This window comes from Vicugna pacos, chromosome 5 (genome assembly GCF_048564905.1).
Source record: "Vicugna pacos chromosome 5, VicPac4, whole genome shotgun sequence".
Classification (NCBI taxonomy): Eukaryota; Metazoa; Chordata; class Mammalia; order Artiodactyla; family Camelidae; genus Vicugna; species Vicugna pacos.
The window spans coordinates 81929317-81936243 of NC_132991.1; the positions used below are offsets into that span (position 1 = coordinate 81929317).

A 6927-nucleotide genomic window follows, 5' to 3' on the forward strand; every position below is an offset into this window, starting at 1 on the left:
AGAGTTAATGATTGCTACTCTATACCACCTCTTAACTCTATAGATTCATTTCTATACCGTTTCTTAATCTGAAATTAGAAAAAAATCATAAATAGAAATTCACAGAGCCTAATATGGCCCTAGCTGTATGAAATCTTGAAACATCGTTTGTAGGAGAGAAATACTTGACAATGCCATTGATTTATCTTAAAATTTTTCTTTAAAATTCACTTTCAGTGACTCATCTTTAATTTCTTGTTTTAAAATGTGGTTTTCTTCTCATCTGAGTCTTCTCTCTCTCTTCCTGGATCGTGGCTTAGACATCTCTTTAGGAACCTGTTGGAGGATGTTATGAGAAGACATTGCTGGTCTTGGAGTTACCATGCCACCAAGGGAGACGAGCCTCTGCATTATTCTCTGCAAGAAAAGACAGAGGCAGTGAGGATTACAAAGCAGGTCACTTGGTTCTCATCTTGGCTCCTAGTTCTGGTAGTGATGGGTGCAGGCCCTGGCCTAAAGCATTCATGTTCCCTGCCTTTGACTTCTTCATCTTTAAAGAGGAAATAATTGCTCTAATTCCTTTGAGCTCTGACATTTCATTAATTTCATCCATTTGACCCAGAAGCAATCTGGTTCAGAAGTTTGTTCAGGAAGCTTCAAGGGCTTCTTTGAAGACAGCAGAACTTAGAAAACAGTGTAACTGCCAATTCCAAGGCCTCCATCCCCGTCTTAAATATCACAACTTCCATCGCACCTCTACCTCCATCTTTATTTCATATATGGAGATTCCAGGTAAGATTCATTTGGAGTAGGGTGGAGAGAGTTCTAATGCTAACAATTCTTTTTAAAAACCTCATGCTATGGAATAGAATAAAGCTGAGTAGGACAGAATAGTGTACTGTAACGTAGTATAGGAGTCATTCACATCATGATCTTCCTTTGGAGTCAAGGTCCTCATTATCTTTACTACGCTACAAAAAGTTTTAAATTGTCATATATTCAAGATCAGGGGTTGGCAAACTTTTTCTGTAAAGAGCCAGATACTAAGCATTTTCAGCACTGCAGTCTACAGCCTTGGTTTTTGTCAAAGCTAGTCTGCTGTGGTTTCATGAAAGCAGCCGTTGATAATAACCTAGATCAAGCATGGCGGGAGGGATGTGACCTGTGGGCTGTAGTTTACTGAATTCTAACTGATATGAAAGAATTCACCTTTTAAGATGTTGAGATATGGCTTCTTGTTAGGAAAAATTATTTTAAGATGTAATGAAGATTTTAGAATTTTTTAAAAATGGCTATAGAAATGATTGACTTATGATTATATTATTTTTTCCTTAAAAGTGAATAAGTAAAATAAAAAAATGTATATTTTATCCTCTATGCTCATTCTTACTTCCATTTCCCACAACACACTTTAAAAAACAACAACTCTGGGATGGATTAAAATAATGTTGATTGTTATATATATATATATATGTATATATATTTAACTTTATGGTTGTTCACTTTTCAGTAATAACCTGCCATTGAATAGCTCACATTAATGTATCAAAAGATAAACTCTACAAGTATTTGCTACCACAGAATTATGGGTCATAAATAGTTTCATTATGTTTAACATATCCCTTGACGATCTTTTATTTTCCATATTTTCTTTAGTCTCTAGGAAAATCTATGGCCTCCCATGGGATAAAATGCATTTTTAACTGTTGAGAAGACACAAAGACAACATTTGTATTTGTCGCAGAATATATTATTTTTTGTCAATTCATTTTTTAGCAACTAGGTCAAGTTTTTCAACATATGTATTTTGCAATCTGCTTTGATGATTATGTGGGGTTGTGATTTGTACCTGGGTTGTTATCCAAAGACCTGTCTAAATGATACAACTTCTTGATAGAATATCTGTGCCCTTAAAAAAATACACTATAGTGTACAAGGCAGACATTCAATAAATATACGTTAATTTAACAGAAGATAGATTTCCAAAGAGAATTATAAAATTAATCCTGAGCAGGTCACAGCCAAAGCAAAGTCCTGATAACTTCATATTGCAATCAAGTGTCTTAGCAAGTTTTTATTATTCAACTAAAGATTTAAATATAAAAGAAAGAAGAGACTAAAGCTATCAATAAAGCAAATAATCGTATAAGATTTTCCTATTTCAATGTAATTGTGATAATAAAAAAATGAAAAATGGAACAGTGGTCTTTACAGTATTTAGTCTTCCTAAATTGGTTGGCTGATCCAGCGGCCACAAATTGGGTGAAAATGGGAAACATAATTAAAATTATTTAAATCTCTCTGACCACTTGTCAGCTGGAGGAAAACCATAAGGTTAGGCTATCAAAACAGTAGCCATTCCATGACCCCAGTCCAGTGACTCTCTGGAGTTTAAGGAAGCTTTCGAGTGGCATGGGAGTGTTAATCCACGAAGGCAACTAATTTCATTTCTCAGCCTGAACCTGAAATGAGGATTTTGTGAGTAGAACAGAAATTCCAACTCCATCTCACACATGAAGAGACTACTTATTTGGAAGCCAGAGGAGAGTTCGTGTTTCCTACCCCTCCCTTGGACTCCATGTGCTTACAAGACAGAGGCCACCAGCTCCAACGGTGCCTGCCTGGCGGCCACTTCTCCCATCAGGAGTGAGCTCTCTTTCCCCTCCCCTGGAATCTGGGCTGGCCTCGTGACTCACTCTGGCCACGAGAATGAGGAGCACGTGAAACAGGGCCAGCTGAGCCTTCAGGAGGCCTGGTAGCTTCTGCTTCTACCCTCCGTGAGCTCTGAGCCCCTCTGTAAAGGGGCTCAGTTACCCTGCCAGAGACATCACCTAGAGGAGGGGAGGTCTCAGCCTTCCAGCGGCCCCCAGCAGAGCCCCAAGCACTCTGGGTAGGCTGTCTTGGACTTTCCAGCTCCAGGTATGCCCCCAGCTGAATGCAGCCAAGTGCATGACCTCAGCTATTGCTACAAGTTGCAGCAGAGAGGCCCAACTGAACCCAGGTAACAGAGAATTGTGGGCAATACCAAAAAATAAATCAGTAAGTTGTGGCATGGTCTGTTACACTGTAATAGGGAACAGAAAAAACACCACTCTTTCAATTTTGGAGCTTACAGTTTGGTGTCTGTCTCTGTATTATTCCTAAAACCAATCTGCTGTCTTACCCCAAATACATTTTGTTGAAGCTTCATTTATTTTTCTACCTCATGACTGAATTTCTTAATTCATACTCGCGTTCTTGCATGTGCAGACACACACACACACACAACAAACACATGCACACAACACACATACACAACACACACACACAACACATACACAAAACACACAACACACAACACACACACACACAACACACACACACACACTGCTTAGAATCAGCTAGAATCCATATGTACTCTCCAATGCTGTTTTTCTTCTCTCATTTGCTCTCTTCGAGGTATCAGTTTAGTGTCAATGTTAACTTCATTTTGATTATTTTCATATTGTTTATAGTGTACGCCAGTGAATTCTGCTATTGCTCCAACAAATCTTTACCCCTAAGCAATTAGCAGTAACATGAATTCCCCAGGGAAAAAAAAAAAAGAGCTGCTATGTTTGTGTGTGTATGTGTGTGTGTGCACAGTCGGTGTAAATGTGTGTGGTTTTTAACCTTCCATCTACTATAATTAAACTTGTTCATGCTTGTTGTAATCTTGTGATTTGAAAGGCTTAAAATAAAATTTAGCTGGCTCAATCCCCAGAATGTCTAAACTTTTCCCAGCTCCAAGAAGAATGACTTTTACACCCTCTGTACACATCTGTCCCCCATACCCAGGCAGTTAACTCCCCAAACCTCACCCTGCCATTAATCCCTTAGGTTTCTTCTTGCCAAAGATATTCTGCTGTTTGATAGAACACTAATCTCCAAGAATCTCAAAGTATCAGCTTACCTGTGAACGCCCAGAAACTGTCTCCATCCTTAGCCTCATCCCCTTTTATGTTTTCTTCGTCTTTGAACAAATGCCTTGCTTTCTGTCTGAGAATGAAGCTTACCTTCTGTTGTGGTTAGGATGGATACTGACCTGAAGGCACACTGTTCTCTCATCACTAAAAGAAGCAAGATCAACATTCACAATCACTCAGTGACAAATGTCAGTCAGTAGAAGAGCAGGTCACCCATGGGCAGGAAACTCCATTAAGCTCAGCAAGGAATCCTTTGTCAAATTAACCTGGCCAGTTTTTGCCAAACAAAAATAAGTCTTGGAGGAAAAAATAAGAAAATAAAAGGCAAAAGTGAGCAGGTGAAATGTAACAGGGGAAAAGTTCTCATTCAGTATTAATCTCCTGTCATGGTTCCACACGTCCATAACAGGAGAGAAGGAAGAATACAAAGAGAAAGTGCAAGAATATGAAAACAAATATAGGTATGTGAATGTATGATTGAAACATTATGCTGTACATGAGAAATTGACACATTGCAACTGACATATTGCAACTGACTATATACCTCAATGAAAAATAATTTTTAAAAAAAGAGAAAATGCAAATGAACTTAGGAGTCCAATTCAGGGTAGTTTATTACCAGGAGAGAGGCTGAACTGTGAAAATGAAAAACTCAGCCCCTCAGCGAATGAAGGGGCTAAAGCTGCAGGGCTCCTTCAGTGGGAAAAGGCAGTGGATTTAGTGGGATCCCACGATGCACAGCTGGTGGATCTGCTCTAACGAGTGGCAAGGTTCTCATGCTTCAACCTAAATGACAATTGTGCAGAGCCTTGTCTTTTGCCAGAAGGACGTTTCTGACATTCCCTAATCTTAGTACAACTTCAGGCCCTGGTGATGTGGGTATTAAGGGTGACCTGAGAATGGTCAGCTTCTCCCTCCTCCCAGTCACAGCAATGCCCGTACCATCCTTCCCACCTCTGTGCCGCCCAGCCCTGCTGCAAGCCCTGGGGTTTACTTCAATTGAGACCAAGATTATATTTGAAACATTTACTAAGGCATCTCAGAAAACGCCAGGATCTAGCAACAATGTGCAACAGCTTTGCCGTGTTTGCTAGACTGTTGGTGATCAGTCCACACCATGGCTCCTTCCAGTCTCTGTAGGACTGATGAGGAGGCAGGAGAAAGGAAGGGCAACTTACCTGGAAATTCATCATCCATTCATGCTAGTGCTATATACACTGGTGAAGTGACTTCGCAGAAACACAGCCTTGCTTGAGGTCCCAGGATGCCCCCAGCTTTGTAGGTGGGAACAGTCGGCCTGTCATGGGGCATGTGCTGACAGGAAAACTCTGCGTTCTAGTGCTTTACGTCGAATGAGAAAAACCCGGGAAGAAGGAAAAGACAGAGACACACAAGAAAGGAGGTGGGGGCGGGGACAGACTGTTTTTGAAATGGAAATTATACCGAATTTAAGATGCATTCAAGATTGCTCTTTCCCCTTCTTAGTCCAAGTGATTGTGGCGAGATCACACCCAGACTACTGCGTTGCGTGTGTCTTGGGTACCTGAATACCCCCAAACTTGGACTGAGTTCAAAGGAGATGATTAAAGGAATGAGGGGATTGGAAGTGATTGACTGATGAGAAAAGATGAAAGGAGTCAAATCAAGGAAACTGAGTAAGCAATAGCCAAGGGGCAAAAAGATAAAAGGCTCCAAACACCTAGAGGGAGCACGCACCAAATAAATGGTATAAATTAACAGAGGAAAGTTTTGGCTGAGAATTAGAAAAATCTCCTGAGAGAAAGCGTTCAATTAGCCAGCTGATCACGAGGGAATGAAAGTGGAGGCTGGACCAGGAGGGACTTTTTACAAGCAGGCAGAATCTGTTTCCAGAAAGCATCTGGTAATGAATGCTTCGACGCTTGGACGGCTCCATGACCTGGACAACCTCTCAGAACAAAAATCTGATCATCAAGACTAGTTAAGTTACCAATGATGTTAATTTTATTAATGTGCACCCTCTTCACCGAGGTAACTGGTTCTTATGGAGGCAGGGCTGTGAAAACCTTCAGAAATCATAGACTCAAAAAAAAAAAAAGCCAGGTTTAATGTCTAACAATTTACCACAAATTACAAGATGGAAATTAAAGGCATCGCATCTTAGTGAACCTAATGAGGTGAGCAACAACTGCAAAGACTTCTAATGAAAAGTGAAAATAATTGAAAAAAGGCATTTCTTGTAAAGGCGGGCTCCAGTAATGAGAACCAAGGCTGCTTTGAAGCTTTCAAGCAATTCATCCTGATGACCTAAAAGGATCCCTTTTGCTTGAGGAAGTCATTTTTTCACTTGTCCTCCTAAAATTCCTGGTATGACCTTGCTGATAAAAATGGGCTAGCTTTCCAAAGAAATTCTCCCCTATTTAGAATCTTACAACAAAGGTTATAGAAATCTGACTTACAATTTGCATAATCATTAGCCAAATATCTGGCAACGTTAATTCCTTCTCTTAATTTAAGTGTGGGATCAAATTGCTCTTTAAGATGATTTTTTCCCCTTTGTTTTTAGGAAAGGTTGAGTTCTTAAAGAGTTAATGTGGAAACCAGTGAACTAAAATAATCTGACGACTTTGGAGTACAAGATCCTACGTTTACCTGTACGCCTATAGCCTCTTCTTCCTGTATATGGGTGGATTACAGACAAACTGGAACTTTTTTGATAGACTGTTTGTTAGTTTTTGTCCTACTTGAGCCCCAATTCTCTGATCAACTGAACAAGTCTCCTTGTGATAAGCTTTGCCCTTTGCCCCCGTTTAACTGTGCACACCCCAGTTTGCTCGGTGATAAATTTTATAAGGGTCCTCTACCAGAATTAATAATCCTGAACCAGTTTTAATTTGAATTTGCCAAGTCCTGTGCTGCAATAAACACCCCCAAGACTTCTCCCAGAAGCATTTAATAATTGGTTTCATCATGCTGGCAGACACAGGTATGGTTAATTTGGAGACTGGCCATTCCCTCCTGTGGC

General features: G+C 40.1%; 1 long non-coding RNA gene across 1 annotated transcript; it reads right to left on the bottom strand.

The window, feature by feature from the left end:
* Positions 1-289: 289 nt before the first annotated feature.
* On the bottom strand, positions 290-5381 carry LOC140696671 (uncharacterized). The gene is made up of 3 exons (XR_012073185.1): positions 5102-5381; positions 4043-4219; positions 290-396 (listed from the first exon to the last, which is right to left on the bottom strand). It is a non-coding gene; the product is annotated as an uncharacterized lncRNA (long non-coding RNA).
* Positions 5382-6927: the final 1546 nt, after the last annotated feature.